Here is a 14854-nt window from a genome sequence, read left to right as displayed (position 1 = left end):
TAAGTTAAAGAGCTGCACCTGAGCCAGCCACTAATTGATTGATTGATTGATTGATTGATTGATTGATTGATTGATTGATTGATTGCAGCACAACAGTCAAATAGTGGAGTGGAGTAGGGGAACAGCAAACAGCCAATAAAGCAGCCCGCCCGCTCGCCTGCCCGCCACAATGGACCTACCTGTGTACACTAGATGGATGTGATGGAATGTACTGTCGTCCCTACATTTCAAGAAGAAGTAAGAATTGCAGTTGCAACAAAGCCTTGCTTGCCTACAAAGAGAGCAGCAATTTGGATTTGTTACTATGTTACCTAGAAGAATAACAAACTGTGCAAGGATGGAGGTTGTAGGAGCAAGGAGAAGTTGTCTGTAAAGTTGGTGGATGCCTATTTTCCATTTTGCAGTCCCTTGTCTCCCTCTTGTGGCCTCCTGGAGGCAACTAGCTGTGCAAAAAAAAGACAGCCTGGCGGCCGGCTGTTGCAGTGTTGCCCTCTCAGGCAACACTGAGTGACTGACTGAGCCTCACCGTCTTATATAAAGTTCAGACGGAACTTTGCACGTGTCATAGTGGAGCCCTCAGGATTCCAGAGCCAGCTTTCTGACATCATAATGGGGCCTCAGAGATAAAAGCCTGGGCCCAGGCAGTGTTGGTCAGTGCTGCTCAGCAGGCAGCACTGGACTGGACTGGATTACAGCTGATACAAGGTGTGAAGGAACAAGGGGTGGCTGTGGGCATGCACTTGCTGCCGCTGCCAGTGTTTATCTGCATGGCAGCAGGGCATTTGGGCGTTGCCAGGAAGGCGTTTTTATGTAGATTCCTCCTCTTTCAGCACTGCATTGTGGTGCAAGCAAAAGAAGCAAATCCTGTCTGGCTTCCTCTCCGGCCTTTATTCACCTCCCGTGTAGCTGTGAGTGTGTGAGCCTGCAGGGCCCCATGGAATTGCCTAGAAGTAGGCTGAATCGCTGCAAGGGCTGAACAGCAGTATCGGGCAGGCTCGGGCAACGCGCGGCCCGTTCGGGTTATCGCTTCTCGGCCTTTTGGCTAAGATCAAGTGTAGTATCTGTTCTTATCAGTTTAATATCTGATACGTCCCCTATCTGGGGACCATATATTAAATGGATTTTTAGAACAGGGAGATGGAAATAGAGCTTGCTCTGTCCACTCCACGCATTGACCTGGTATTGCAGTATTTCCAGGACCGGTGCACCCTTTCCTTATGTGTTGACTAAAAGCAGATTCCAAAAGTGTTTTTTGTCTTTGCTATTGTTTCTGTCTTTCTGAAGGGATCTCCCCTTTTAATCCCATTATTTCAACACCTGTTGGACAATGCATGAGTGATAATGAGCTCATTGATTAAATGCAATTAATGAATAGATTGCCACCTCTTGTTGTGTGTCGTCTGTGTTTCTGTGTTTCCGGCATTTCACATTGGAACACCTCATTCACCTTCCTTGTCTTCTCTCCGCCCTCCCTTTTAGGTAAGTTAAAGAGCTGCACCTGAGCCAGCCACTGATTGATTGATTGATTGATTGATTGATTGATTGATTGATTGATTGATGCAGCACAACAGTCAAATAGTGGAGTGGAGTAGGGGAACAGCAAACAGCCAATAAAGCAGCCCGCCCGCTCGCCTGCCCGCCACAATGGACCTACCTGTGTACACTAGATGGATGTGATGGAATGTACTGTCGTCCCTACATTTCAAGAAGAAGTAAGAATTGCAGTTGCAACAAAGCCTTGCTTGCCTACAAAGAGAGCAGCAATTTGGATTTGTTACTATGTTACCTAGAAGAATAACAAACTGTGCAAGGATGGAGGTTGTAGGAGCAAGGAGAAGTTGTCTGTAAAGTTGGTGGATGCCTATTTTCCATTTTGCAGTCCCTTGTCTCCCTCTTGTGGCCTCCTGGAGGCAACTAGCTGTGCAAAAAAAAGACAGCCTGGCGGCCGGCTGTTGCAGTGTTGCCCTCTCAGGCAACACTGAGTGACTGACTGAGCCTCACCGTCTTATATAAAGTTCAGACGGAACTTTGCACGTGTCATAGTGGAGCCCTCAGGATTCCAGAGCCAGCTTTCTGACATCATAATGGGGCCTCAGAGATAAAAGCCTGGGCCCAGGCAGTGTTGGTCAGTGCTGCTCAGCAGGCAGCACTGGACTGGACTGGATTACAGCTGATACAAGGTGTGAAGGAACAAGGGGTGGCTGTGGGCATGCACTTGCTGCCGCTGCCAGTGTTTATCTGCATGGCAGCAGGGCATTTGGGCGTTGCCAGGAAGGCGTTTTTATGTAGATTCCTCCTCTTTCAGCACTGCATTGTGGTGCAAGCAACAAATCCTGTCTGGCTTCCTCTCCGGCCTTTATTCACCTCCCGTGTAGCTGTGAGTGTGTGAGCCTGCAGGGCCCCATGGAATTGCCTAGAAGTAGGCTGAATCGCTGCAAGGGCTGAACAGCAGTATCGGGCAGGCTCGGGCAACGCGCGGCCCGTTCGGGTTATCGCTTCTCGGCCTTTTGGCTAAGATCAAGTGTAGTATCTGTTCTTATCAGTTTAATATCTGATACGTCCCCTATCTGGGGACCATATATTAAATGGATTTTTAGAACAGGGAGATGGAAATAGAGCTTGCTCTGTCCACTCCACGCATTGACCTGGTATTGCAGTATTTCCAGGACCGGTGCACCCTTTCCTTATGTGTTGACTAAAAGCAGATTCCAAAAGTGTTTTTTGTCTTTGCTATTGTTTCTGTCTTTCTGAAGGGATCTCCCCTTTTAATCCCATTATTTCAACACCTGTTGGACAATGCATGAGTGATAATGAGCTCATTGATTAAATGCAATTAATGAATAGATTGCCACCTCTTGTTGTGTGTCGTCTGTGTTTCTGTGTTTCCGGCATTTCACATTGGAACACCTCATTCACCTTCCTTGTCTTCTCTCCGCCCTCCCTTTTAGGTAAGTTAAAGAGCTGCACCTGAGCCAGCCACTAATTGATTGATTGATTGATTGATTGATTGATTGATTGATTGATTGATTGATTGATGCAGCACAACAGTCAAATAGTGGAGTGGAGTAGGGGAACAGCAAACAGCCAATAAAGCAGCCCGCCCGCTCGCCTGCCCGCCACAATGGACCTACCTGTGTACACTAGATGGATGTGATGGAATGTACTGTCGTCCCTACATTTCAAGAAGAAGTAAGAATTGCAGTTGCAACAAAGCCTTGCTTGCCTACAAAGAGAGCAGCAATTTGGATTTGTTACTATGTTACCTAGAAGAATAACAAACTGTGCAAGGATGGAGGTTGTAGGAGCAAGGAGAAGTTGTCTGTAAAGTTGGTGGATGCCTATTTTCCATTTTGCAGTCCCTTGTCTCCCTCTTGTGGCCTCCTGGAGGCAACTAGCTGTGCAAAAAAAAGACAGCCTGGCGGCCGGCTGTTGCAGTGTTGCCCTCTCAGGCAACACTGAGTGACTGACTGAGCCTCACCGTCTTATATAAAGTTCAGACGGAACTTTGCACGTGTCATAGTGGAGCCCTCAGGATTCCAGAGCCAGCTTTCTGACATCATAATGGGGCCTCAGAGATAAAAGCCTGGGCCCAGGCAGTGTTGGTCAGTGCTGCTCAGCAGGCAGCACTGGACTGGACTGGATTACAGCTGATACAAGGTGTGAAGGAACAAGGGGTGGCTGTGGGCATGCACTTGCTGCCGCTGCCAGTGTTTATCTGCATGGCAGCAGGGCATTTGGGCGTTGCCAGGAAGGCGTTTTTATGTAGATTCCTCCTCTTTCAGCACTGCATTGTGGTGCAAGCAAAAGAAGCAAATCCTGTCTGGCTTCCTCTCCGGCCTTTATTCACCTCCCGTGTAGCTGTGAGTGTGTGAGCCTGCAGGGCCCCATGGAATTGCCTAGAAGTAGGCTGAATCGCTGCAAGGGCTGAACAGCAGTATCGGGCAGGCTCGGGCAACGCGCGGCCCGTTCGGGTTATCGCTTCTCGGCCTTTTGGCTAAGATCAAGTGTAGTATCTGTTCTTATCAGTTTAATACCCTATCTGGGGACCATATATTAAATGGATTTTTAGAACAGGGAGATGGAAATAGAGCTTGCTCTGTCCACTCCACGCATTGACCTGGTATTGCAGTATTTCCAGGACCGGTGCACCCTTTCCTTATGTGTTGACTAAAAGCAGATTCCAAAAGTGTTTTTTGTCTTTGCTATTGTTTCTGTCTTTCTGAAGGGATCTCCCCTTTTAATCCCATTATTTCAACACCTGTTGGACAATGCATGAGTGATAATGAGCTCATTGATTAAATGCAATTAATGAATAGATTGCCACCTCTTGTTGTGTGTCGTCTGTGTTTCTGTGTTTCCGGCATTTCACATTGGAACACCTCATTCACCTTCCTTGTCTTCTCTCCGCCCTCCCTTTTAGGTAAGTTAAAGAGCTGCACCTGAGCCAGCCACATTGATTGATTGATTGATTGATTGATTGATTGATTGATTGATTGATTGATTGATGCAGCACAACAGTCAAATAGTGGAGTGGAGTAGGGGAACAGCAAACAGCCAATAAAGCAGCCCGCCCGCTCGCCTGCCCGCCACAATGGACCTACCTGTGTACACTAGATGGATGTGATGGAATGTACTGTCGTCCCTACATTTCAAGAAGAAGTAAGAATTGCAGTTGCAACAAAGCCTTGCTTGCCTACAAAGAGAGCAGCAATTTGGATTTGTTACTATGTTACCTAGAAGAATAACAAACTGTGCAAGGATGGAGGTTGTAGGAGCAAGGAGAAGTTGTCTGTAAAGTTGGTGGATGCCTATTTTCCATTTTGCAGTCCCTTGTCTCCCTCTTGTGGCCTCCTGGAGGCAACTAGCTGTGCAAAAAAAAGACAGCCTGGCGGCCGGCTGTTGCAGTGTTGCCCTCTCAGGCAACACTGAGTGACTGACTGAGCCTCACCGTCTTATATAAAGTTCAGACGGAACTTTGCACGTGTCATAGTGGAGCCCTCAGGATTCCAGAGCCAGCTTTCTGACATCATAATGGGGCCTCAGAGATAAAAGCCTGGGCCCAGGCAGTGTTGGTCAGTGCTGCTCAGCAGGCAGCACTGGACTGGACTGGATTACAGCTGATACAAGGTGTGAAGGAACAAGGGGTGGCTGTGGGCATGCACTTGCTGCCGCTGCCAGTGTTTATCTGCATGGCAGCAGGGCATTTGGGCGTTGCCAGGAAGGCGTTTTTATGTAGATTCCTCCTCTTTCAGCACTGCATTGTGGTGCAAGCAAAAGAAGCAAATCCTGTCTGGCTTCCTCTCCGGCCTTTATTCACCTCCCGTGTAGCTGTGAGTGTGTGAGCCTGCAGGGCCCCATGGAATTGCCTAGAAGTAGGCTGAATCGCTGCAAGGGCTGAACAGCAGTATCGGGCAGGCTCGGGCAACGCGCGGCCCGTTCGGGTTATCGCTTCTCGGCCTTTTGGCTAAGATCAAGTGTAGTATCTGTTCTTATCAGTTTAATATCTGATACGTCCCCTATCTGGGGACCATATATTAAATGGATTTTTAGAACAGGGAGATGGAAATAGAGCTTGCTCTGTCCACTCCACGCATTGACCTGGTATTGCAGTATTTCCAGGACCGGTGCACCCTTTCCTTATGTGTTGACTAAAAGCAGATTCCAAAAGTGTTTTTTGTCTTTGCTATTGTTTCTGTCTTTCTGAAGGGATCTCCCCTTTTAATCCCATTATTTCAACACCTGTTGGACAATGCATGAGTGATAATGAGCTCATTGATTAAATGCAATTAATGAATAGACCACCTCTTGTTGTGTGTCGTCTGTGTTTCTGTGTTTCCGGCATTTCACATTGGAACACCTCATTCACCTTCCTTGTCTTCTCTCCGCCCTCCCTTTTAGGTAAGTTAAAGAGCTGCACCTGAGCCAGCCACTGATTGATTGATTGATTGATTGATTGATTGATTGATTGATTGATTGATTGATTGATGCAGCACAACAGTCAAATAGTGGAGTGGAGTAGGGGAACAGCAAACAGCCAATAAAGCAGCCCGCCCGCTCGCCTGCCCGCCACAATGGACCTACCTGTGTACACTAGATGGATGTGATGGAATGTACTGTCGTCCCTACATTTCAAGAAGAAGTAAGAATTGCAGTTGCAACAAAGCCTTGCTTGCCTACAAAGAGAGCAGCAATTTGGATTTGTTACTATGTTACCTAGAAGAATAACAAACTGTGCAAGGATGGAGGTTGTAGGAGCAAGGAGAAGTTGTCTGTAAAGTTGGTGGATGCCTATTTTCCATTTTGCAGTCCCTTGTCTCCCTCTTGTGGCCTCCTGGAGGCAACTAGCTGTGCAAAAAAAAGACAGCCTGGCGGCCGGCTGTTGCAGTGTTGCCCTCTCAGGCAACACTGAGTGACTGACTGAGCCTCACCGTCTTATATAAAGTTCAGACGGAACTTTGCACGTGTCATAGTGGAGCCCTCAGGATTCCAGAGCCAGCTTTCTGACATCATAATGGGGCCTCAGAGATAAAAGCCTGGGCCCAGGCAGTGTTGGTCAGTGCTGCTCAGCAGGCAGCACTGGACTGGACTGGATTACAGCTGATACAAGGTGTGAAGGAACAAGGGGTGGCTGTGGGCATGCACTTGCTGCCGCTGCCAGTGTTTATCTGCATGGCAGCAGGGCATTTGGGCGTTGCCAGGAAGGCGTTTTTATGTAGATTCCTCCTCTTTCAGCACTGCATTGTGGTGCAAGCAAAAGAAGCAAATCCTGTCTGGCTTCCTCTCCGGCCTTTATTCACCTCCCGTGTAGCTGTGAGTGTGTGAGCCTGCAGGGCCCCATGGAATTGCCTAGAAGTAGGCTGAATCGCTGCAAGGGCTGAACAGCAGTATCGGGCAGGCTCGGGCAACGCGCGGCCCGTTCGGGTTATCGCTTCTCGGCCTTTTGGCTAAGATCAAGTGTAGTATCTGTTCTTATCAGTTTAATATCTGATACGTCCCCTATCTGGGGACCATATATTAAATGGATTTTTAGAACAGGGAGATGGAAATAGAGCTTGCTCTGTCCACTCCACGCATTGACCTGGTATTGCAGTATTTCCAGGACCGGTGCACCCTTTCCTTATGTGTTGACTAAAAGCAGATTCCAAAAGTGTTTTTTGTCTTTGCTATTGTTTCTGTCTTTCTGAAGGGATCTCCCCTTTTAATCCCATTATTTCAACACCTGTTGGACAATGCATGAGTGATAATGAGCTCATTGATTAAATGCAATTAATGAATAGATTGCCACCTCTTGTTGTGTGTCGTCTGTGTTTCTGTGTTTCCGGCATTTCACATTGGAACACCTCATTCACCTTCCTTGTCTTCTCTCCGCCCTCCCTTTTAGGTAAGTTAAAGAGCTGCACCTGAGCCAGCCACTGATTGATTGATTGATTGATTGATTGATTGATTGATTGATTGATTGATTGATTGATGCAGCACAACAGTCAAATAGTGGAGTGGAGTAGGGGAACAGCAAACAGCCAATAAAGCAGCCCGCCCGCTCGCCTGCCCGCCACAATGGACCTACCTGTGTACACTAGATGGATGTGATGGAATGTACTGTCGTCCCTACATTTCAAGAAGAAGTAAGAATTGCAGTTGCAACAAAGCCTTGCTTGCCTACAAAGAGAGCAGCAATTTGGATTTGTTACTATGTTACCTAGAAGAATAACAAACTGTGCAAGGATGGAGGTTGTAGGAGCAAGGAGAAGTTGTCTGTAAAGTTGGTGGATGCCTATTTTCCATTTTGCAGTCCCTTGTCTCCCTCTTGTGGCCTCCTGGAGGCAACTAGCTGTGCAAAAAAAAGACAGCCTGGCGGCCGGCTGTTGCAGTGTTGCCCTCTCAGGCAACACTGAGTGACTGACTGAGCCTCACCGTCTTATATAAAGTTCAGACGGAACTTTGCACGTGTCATAGTGGAGCCCTCAGGATTCCAGAGCCAGCTTTCTGACATCATAATGGGGCCTCAGAGATAAAAGCCTGGGCCCAGGCAGTGTTGGTCAGTGCTGCTCAGCAGGCAGCACTGGACTGGACTGGATTACAGCTGATACAAGGTGTGAAGGAACAAGGGGTGGCTGTGGGCATGCACTTGCTGCCGCTGCCAGTGTTTATCTGCATGGCAGCAGGGCATTTGGGCGTTGCCAGGAAGGCGTTTTTATGTAGATTCCTCCTCTTTCAGCACTGCATTGTGGTGCAAGCAAAAGAAGCAAATCCTGTCTGGCTTCCTCTCCGGCCTTTATTCACCTCCCGTGTAGCTGTGAGTGTGTGAGCCTGCAGGGCCCCATGGAATTGCCTAGAAGTAGGCTGAATCGCTGCAAGGGCTGAACAGCAGTATCGGGCAGGCTCGGGCAACGCGCGGCCCGTTCGGGTTATCGCTTCTCGGCCTTTTGGCTAAGATCAAGTGTAGTATCTGTTCTTATCAGTTTAATATCTGATACGTCCCCTATCTGGGGACCATATATTAAATGGATTTTTAGAACAGGGAGATGGAAATAGAGCTTGCTCTGTCCACTCCACGCATTGACCTGATATTGCAGTATTTCCAGGACCGGTGCACCCTTTCCTTATGTGTTGACTAAAAGCAGATTCCAAAAGTGTTTTTTGTCTTTGCTATTGTTTCTGTCTTTCTGAAGGGATCTCCCCTTTTAATCCCATTATTTCAACACCTGTTGGACAATGCATGAGTGATAATGAGCTCATTGATTAAATGCAATTAATGAATAGATTGCCACCTCTTGTTGTGTGTCGTCTGTGTTTCTGTGTTTCCGGCATTTCACATTGGAACACCTCATTCACCTTCCTTGTCTTCTCTCCGCCCTCCCTTTTAGGTAAGTTAAAGAGCTGCACCTGAGCCAGCCACTGATTGATTGATTGATTGATTGATTGATTGATTGATTGATTGATTGATTGATTGATGCAGCACAACAGTCAAATAGTGGAGTGGAGTAGGGGAACAGCAAACAGCCAATAAAGCAGCCCGCCCGCTCGCCTGCCCGCCACAATGGACCTACCTGTGTACACTAGATGGATGTGATGGAATGTACTGTCGTCCCTACATTTCAAGAAGAAGTAAGAATTGCAGTTGCAACAAAGCCTTGCTTGCCTACAAAGAGAGCAGCAATTTGGATTTGTTACTATGTTACCTAGAAGAATAACAAACTGTGCAAGGATGGAGGTTGTAGGAGCAAGGAGAAGTTGTCTGTAAAGTTGGTGGATGCCTATTTTCCATTTTGCAGTCCCTTGTCTCCCTCTTGTGGCCTCCTGGAGGCAACTAGCTGTGCAAAAAAAAAGACAGCCTGGCGGCCGGCTGTTGCAGTGTTGCCCTCTCAGGCAACACTGAGTGACTGACTGAGCCTCACCGTCTTATATAAAGTTCAGACGGAACTTTGCACGTGTCATAGTGGAGCCCTCAGGATTCCAGAGCCAGCTTTCTGACATCATAATGGGGCCTCAGAGATAAAAGCCTGGGCCCAGGCAGTGTTGGTCAGTGCTGCTCAGCAGGCAGCACTGGACTGGACTGGATTACAGCTGATACAAGGTGTGAAGGAACAAGGGGTGGCTGTGGGCATGCACTTGCTGCCGCTGCCAGTGTTTATCTGCATGGCAGCAGGGCATTTGGGCGTTGCCAGGAAGGCGTTTTTATGTAGATTCCTCCTCTTTCAGCACTGCATTGTGGTGCAAGCAAAAGAAGCAAATCCTGTCTGGCTTCCTCTCCGGCCTTTATTCACCTCCCGTGTAGCTGTGAGTGTGTGAGCCTGCAGGGCCCCATGGAATTGCCTAGAAGTAGGCTGAATCGCTGCAAGGGCTGAACAGCAGTATCGGGCAGGCTCGGGCAACGCGCGGCCCGTTCGGGTTATCGCTTCTCGGCCTTTTGGCTAAGATCAAGTGTAGTATCTGTTCTTATCAGTTTAATATCTGATACGTCCCCTATCTGGGGACCATATATTAAATGGATTTTTAGAACAGGGAGATGGAAATAGAGCTTGCTCTGTCCACTCCACGCATTGACCTGGTATTGCAGTATTTCCAGGACCGGTGCACCCTTTCCTTATGTGTTGACTAAAAGCAGATTCCAAAAGTGTTTTTTGTCTTTGCTATTGTTTCTGTCTTTCTGAAGGGATCTCCCCTTTTAATCCCATTATTTCAACACCTGTTGGACAATGCATGAGTGATAATGAGCTCATTGATTAAATGCAATTAATGAATAGATTGCCACCTCTTGTTGTGTGTCGTCTGTGTTTCTGTGTTTCCGGCATTTCACATTGGAACACCTCATTCACCTTCCTTGTCTTCTCTCCGCCCTCCCTTTTAGGTAAGTTAAAGAGCTGCACCTGAGCCAGCCACTGATTGATTGATTGATTGATTGATTGATTGATTGATTGATTGATTGATTGATTGATGCAGCACAACAGTCAAATAGTGGAGTGGAGTAGGGGAACAGCAAACAGCCAATAAAGCAGCCCGCCCGCTCGCCTGCCCGCCACAATAGACCTACCTGTGTACACTAGATGGATGTGATGGAATGTACTGTCATCCCTACATTTCAAGAAGAAGTAAGAATTGCAGTTGCAACAAAGCCTTGCTTGCCTACAAAGAGAGCAGCAATTTGGATTTGTTACTATGTTACCTAGAAGAATAACAAACTGTGCAAGGATGGAGGTTGTAGGAGCAAGGAGAAGTTGTCTGTAAAGTTGGTGGATGCCTATTTTCCATTTTGCAGTCCCTTGTCTCCCTCTTGTGGCCTCCTGGAGGCAACTAGCTGTGCAAAAAAAAGACAGCCTGGCGGCCGGCTGTTGCAGTGTTGCCCTCTCAGGCAACACTGAGTGACTGACTGAGCCTCACCGTCTTATATAAAGTTCAGACGGAACTTTGCACGTGTCATAGTGGAGCCCTCAGGATTCCAGAGCCAGCTTTCTGACATCATAATGGGGCCTCAGAGATAAAAGCCTGGGCCCAGGCAGTGTTGGTCAGTGCTGCTCAGCAGGCAGCACTGGACTGGACTGGATTACAGCTGATACAAGGTGTGAAGGAACAAGGGGTGGCTGTGGGCATGCACTTGCTGCCGCTGCCAGTGTTTATCTGCATGGCAGCAGGGCATTTGGGCGTTGCCAGGAAGGCGTTTTTATGTAGATTCCTCCTCTTTCAGCACTGCATTGTGGTGCAAGCAAAAGAAGCAAATCCTGTCTGGCTTCCTCTCCGGCCTTTATTCACCTCCCGTGTAGCTGTGAGTGTGTGAGCCTGCAGGGCCCCATGGAATTGCCTAGAAGTAGGCTGAATCGCTGCAAGGGCTGAACAGCAGTATCGGGCAGGCTCGGGCAACGCGCGGCCCGTTCGGGTTATCGCTTCTCGGCCTTTTGGCTAAGATCAAGTGTAGTATCTGTTCTTATCAGTTTAATATCTGATACGTCCCCTATCTGGGGACCATATATTAAATGGATTTTTAGAACAGGGAGATGGAAATAGAGCTTGCTCTGTCCACTCCACGCATTGACCTGGTATTGCAGTATTTCCAGGACCGGAGCACCCTTTTCTTATGTGTTGACTAAAAGCAGATTCCAAAAGTGTTTTTTGTCTTTGCTATTGTTTCTGTCTTTCTGAAGGGATCTCCCCTTTTAATCCCATTATTTCAACACCTGTTGGACAATGCATGAGTGATAATGAGCTCATTGATTAAATGCAATTAATGAATAGATTGCCACCTCTTGTTGTGTGTCGTCTGTGTTTCTGTGTTTCCGGCATTTCACATTGGAACACCTCATTCACCTTCCTTGTCTTCTCTCCGCCCTCCCTTTTAGGTAAGTTAAAGAGCTGCACCTGAGCCAGCCACTGATTGATTGATTGATTGATTGATTGATTGATTGATTGATTGATTGATTGATGCAGCACAACAGTCAAATAGTGGAGTGGAGTAGGGGAACAGCAAACAGCCAATAAAGCAGCCCGCCCGCTCGCCTGCCCGCCACAATGGACCTACCTGTGTACACTAGATGGATGTGATGGAATGTACTGTCGTCCCTACATTTCAAGAAGAAGTAAGAATTGCAGTTGCAACAAAGCCTTGCTTGCCTACAAAGAGAGCAGCAATTTGGATTTGTTACTATGTTACCTAGAAGAATAACAAACTGTGCAAGGATGGAGGTTGTAGGAGCAAGGAGAAGTTGTCTGTAAAGTTGGTGGATGCCTATTTTCCATTTTGCAGTCCCTTGTCTCCCTCTTGTGGCCTCCTGGAGGCAACTAGCTGTGCAAAAAAAAGACAGCCTGGCGGCCGGCTGTTGCAGTGTTGCCCTCTCAGGCAACACTGAGTGACTGACTGAGCCTCACCGTCTTATATAAAGTTCAGACGGAACTTTGCACGTGTCATAGTGGAGCCCTCAGGATTCCAGAGCCAGCTTTCTGACATCATAATGGGGCCTCAGAGATAAAAGCCTGGGCCCAGGCAGTGTTGGTCAGTGCTGCTCAGCAGGCAGCACTGGACTGGACTGGATTACAGCTGATACAAGGTGTGAAGGAACAAGGGGTGGCTGTGGGCATGCACTTGCTGCCGCTGCCAGTGTTTATCTGCATGGCAGCAGGGCATTTGGGCGTTGCCAGGAAGGCGTTTTTATGTAGATTCCTCCTCTTTCAGCACTGCATTGTGGTGCAAGCAAAAGAAGCAAATCCTGTCTGGCTTCCTCTCCGGCCTTTATTCACCTCCCGTGTAGCTGTGAGTGTGTGAGCCTGCAGGGCCCCATGGAATTGCCTAGAAGTAGGCTGAATCGCTGCAAGGGCTGAACAGCAGTATCGGGCAGGCTCGGGCAACGCGCGGCCCCTTCGGGTTATCGCTTCTCGGCCTTTTGGCTAAGATCAAGTGTAGTATCTGTTCTTATCAGTTTAATATCTGATACGTCCCCTATCTGGGGACCATATATTAAATGGATTTTTAGAACAGGGAGATGGAAATAGAGCTTGCTCTGTCCACTCCACGCATTGACCTGGTATTGCAGTATTTCCAGGACCGGTGCACCCTTTCCTTATGTGTTGACTAAAAGCAGATTCCAAAAGTGTTTTTTGTCTTTGCTATTGTTTCTGTCTTTCTGAAGGGATCTCCCCTTTTAATCCCATTATTTCAACACCTGTTGGACAATGCATGAGTGATAATGAGCTCATTGATTAAATGCAATTAATGAATAGATTGCCACCTCTTGTTGTGTGTCGTCTGTGTTTCTGTGTTTCCGGCATTTCACATTGGAACACCTCATTCACCTTCCTTGTCTTCTCTCCGCCCTCCCTTTTAGGTAAGTTAAAGAGCTGCACCTGAGCCAGCCACTGATTGATTGATTGATTGATTGATTGATTGATTGATTGATTGATTGATTGATGCAGCACAACAGTCAAATAGTGGAGTGGAGTAGGGGAACAGCAAACAGCCAATAAAGCAGCCCGCCCGCTCGCCTGCCCGCCACAATGGACCTACCTGTGTACACTAGATGGATGTGATGGAATGTACTGTCGTCCCTACATTTCAAGAAGAAGTAAGAATTGCAGTTGCAACAAAGCCTTGCTTGCCTACAAAGAGAGCAGCAATTTGGATTTGTTACTATGTTACCTAGAAGAATAACAAACTGTGCAAGGATGGAGGTTGTAGGAGCAAGGAGAAGTTGTCTGTAAAGTTGGTGGATGCCTATTTTCCATTTTGCAGTCCCTTGTCTCCCTCTTGTGGCCTCCTGGAGGCAACTAGCTGTGCAAAAAAAAGACAGCCTGGCGGCCGGCTGTTGCAGTGTTGCCCTCTCAGGCAACACTGAGTGACTGACTGAGCCTCACCGTCTTATATAAAGTTCAGACGGAACTTTGCACGTGTCATAGTGGAGCCCTCAGGATTCCAGAGCCAGCTTTCTGACATCATAATGGGGCCTCAGAGATAAAAGCCTGGGCCCAGGCAGTGTTGGTCAGTGCTGCTCAGCAGGCAGCACTGGACTGGACTGGATTACAGCTGATACAAGGTGTGAAGGAACAAGGGGTGGCTGTGGGCATGCACTTGCTGCCGCTGCCAGTGTTTATCTGCATGGCAGCAGGGCATTTGGGCGTTGCCAGGAAGGCGTTTTTATGTAGATTCCTCCTCTTTCAGCACTGCATTGTGGTGCAAGCAAAAGAAGCAAATCCTGTCTGGCTTCCTCTCCGGCCTTTATTCACCTCCCGTGTAGCTGTGAGTGTGTGAGCCTGCAGGGCCCCATGGAATTGCCTAGAAGTAGGCTGAATCGCTGCAAGGGCTGAACAGCAGTATCGGGCAGGCTCGGGCAACGCGCGGCCCGTTCGGGTTATCGCTTCTCGGCCTTTTGGCTAAGATCAAGTGTAGTATCTGTTCTTATCAGTTTAATATCTGATACGTCCCCTATCTGGGGACCATATATTAAATGGATTTTTAGAACAGGGAGATGGAAATAGAGCTTGCTCTGTCCACTCCACGCATTGACCTGGTATTGCAGTATTTCCAGGACCGGTGCACCCTTTCCTTATGTGTTGACTAAAAGCAGATTCCAAAAGTGTTTTTTGTCTTTGCTATTGTTTCTGTCTTTCTGAAGGGATCTCCCCTTTTAATCCCATTATTTCAACACCTGTTGGACAATGCATGAGTGATAATGAGCTCATTGATTAAATGCAATTAATGAATAGATTGCCACCTCTTGTTGTGTGTCGTCTGTGTTTCTGTGTTTCCGGCATTTCACATTGGAACACCTCATTCACCTTCCTTGTCTTCTCTCCGCCCTCCCTTTTAGGTAAGTTAAAGAGCTGCACCTGAGCCAGCCACTGATTGATTGATTGATTGATTGATTGATTGATT

The 14854-nt window shown here is 47.7% G+C and overlaps 9 non-coding genes and 1 pseudogene across 9 annotated transcripts; all 10 read left to right on the top strand.

Annotated features, from left to right (window-relative positions):
• Positions 1–1022: 1022 nt before the first annotated feature.
• LOC142692815 (U2 spliceosomal RNA) lies at positions 1023–1213 on the top strand. The gene has a single exon (XR_012861220.1). It is a non-coding gene; the product is annotated as a U2 spliceosomal RNA (small nuclear RNA).
• A 1278-nt stretch (positions 1214–2491) lies between these two features.
• LOC142692814 (U2 spliceosomal RNA) lies at positions 2492–2682 on the top strand. The gene has a single exon (XR_012861219.1). It is a non-coding gene; the product is annotated as a U2 spliceosomal RNA (small nuclear RNA).
• Positions 2683–3974: 1292 nt separating this feature from the next.
• Positions 3975–4154, top strand: LOC142692933 (U2 spliceosomal RNA; annotated as a pseudogene).
• A 1290-nt stretch (positions 4155–5444) lies between these two features.
• LOC142692813 (U2 spliceosomal RNA) lies at positions 5445–5635 on the top strand. Its single transcript, XR_012861218.1, has one exon. It is a non-coding gene; the product is annotated as a U2 spliceosomal RNA (small nuclear RNA).
• Positions 5636–6924: 1289 nt separating this feature from the next.
• Positions 6925–7115, top strand: LOC142692812 (U2 spliceosomal RNA). Its single transcript, XR_012861217.1, has one exon. It is a non-coding gene; the product is annotated as a U2 spliceosomal RNA (small nuclear RNA).
• Positions 7116–8407: 1292 nt separating this feature from the next.
• LOC142692923 (U2 spliceosomal RNA) lies at positions 8408–8598 on the top strand. Its single transcript, XR_012861316.1, has one exon. It is a non-coding gene; the product is annotated as a U2 spliceosomal RNA (small nuclear RNA).
• Positions 8599–9891: 1293 nt separating this feature from the next.
• LOC142692811 (U2 spliceosomal RNA) lies at positions 9892–10082 on the top strand. Its single transcript, XR_012861216.1, has one exon. It is a non-coding gene; the product is annotated as a U2 spliceosomal RNA (small nuclear RNA).
• A 1292-nt stretch (positions 10083–11374) lies between these two features.
• Positions 11375–11565, top strand: LOC142692917 (U2 spliceosomal RNA). The gene has a single exon (XR_012861311.1). It is a non-coding gene; the product is annotated as a U2 spliceosomal RNA (small nuclear RNA).
• Positions 11566–12853: 1288 nt separating this feature from the next.
• LOC142692809 (U2 spliceosomal RNA) lies at positions 12854–13044 on the top strand. Its single transcript, XR_012861214.1, has one exon. It is a non-coding gene; the product is annotated as a U2 spliceosomal RNA (small nuclear RNA).
• Positions 13045–14332: 1288 nt separating this feature from the next.
• Positions 14333–14523, top strand: LOC142692808 (U2 spliceosomal RNA). Its single transcript, XR_012861213.1, has one exon. It is a non-coding gene; the product is annotated as a U2 spliceosomal RNA (small nuclear RNA).
• The last annotated feature ends 331 nt before the right edge of the window (positions 14524–14854 follow it).

The sequence above is a fragment of the Rhinoderma darwinii genome (genome assembly GCF_050947455.1).
Source record: "Rhinoderma darwinii isolate aRhiDar2 chromosome 5 unlocalized genomic scaffold, aRhiDar2.hap1 SUPER_5_unloc_40, whole genome shotgun sequence".
Taxonomy (NCBI): Eukaryota; Metazoa; Chordata; class Amphibia; order Anura; family Rhinodermatidae; genus Rhinoderma; species Rhinoderma darwinii.
Note: the sequence above shows the minus strand (reverse complement) of the source record. Positions and strands in the feature narration are given on the sequence as shown.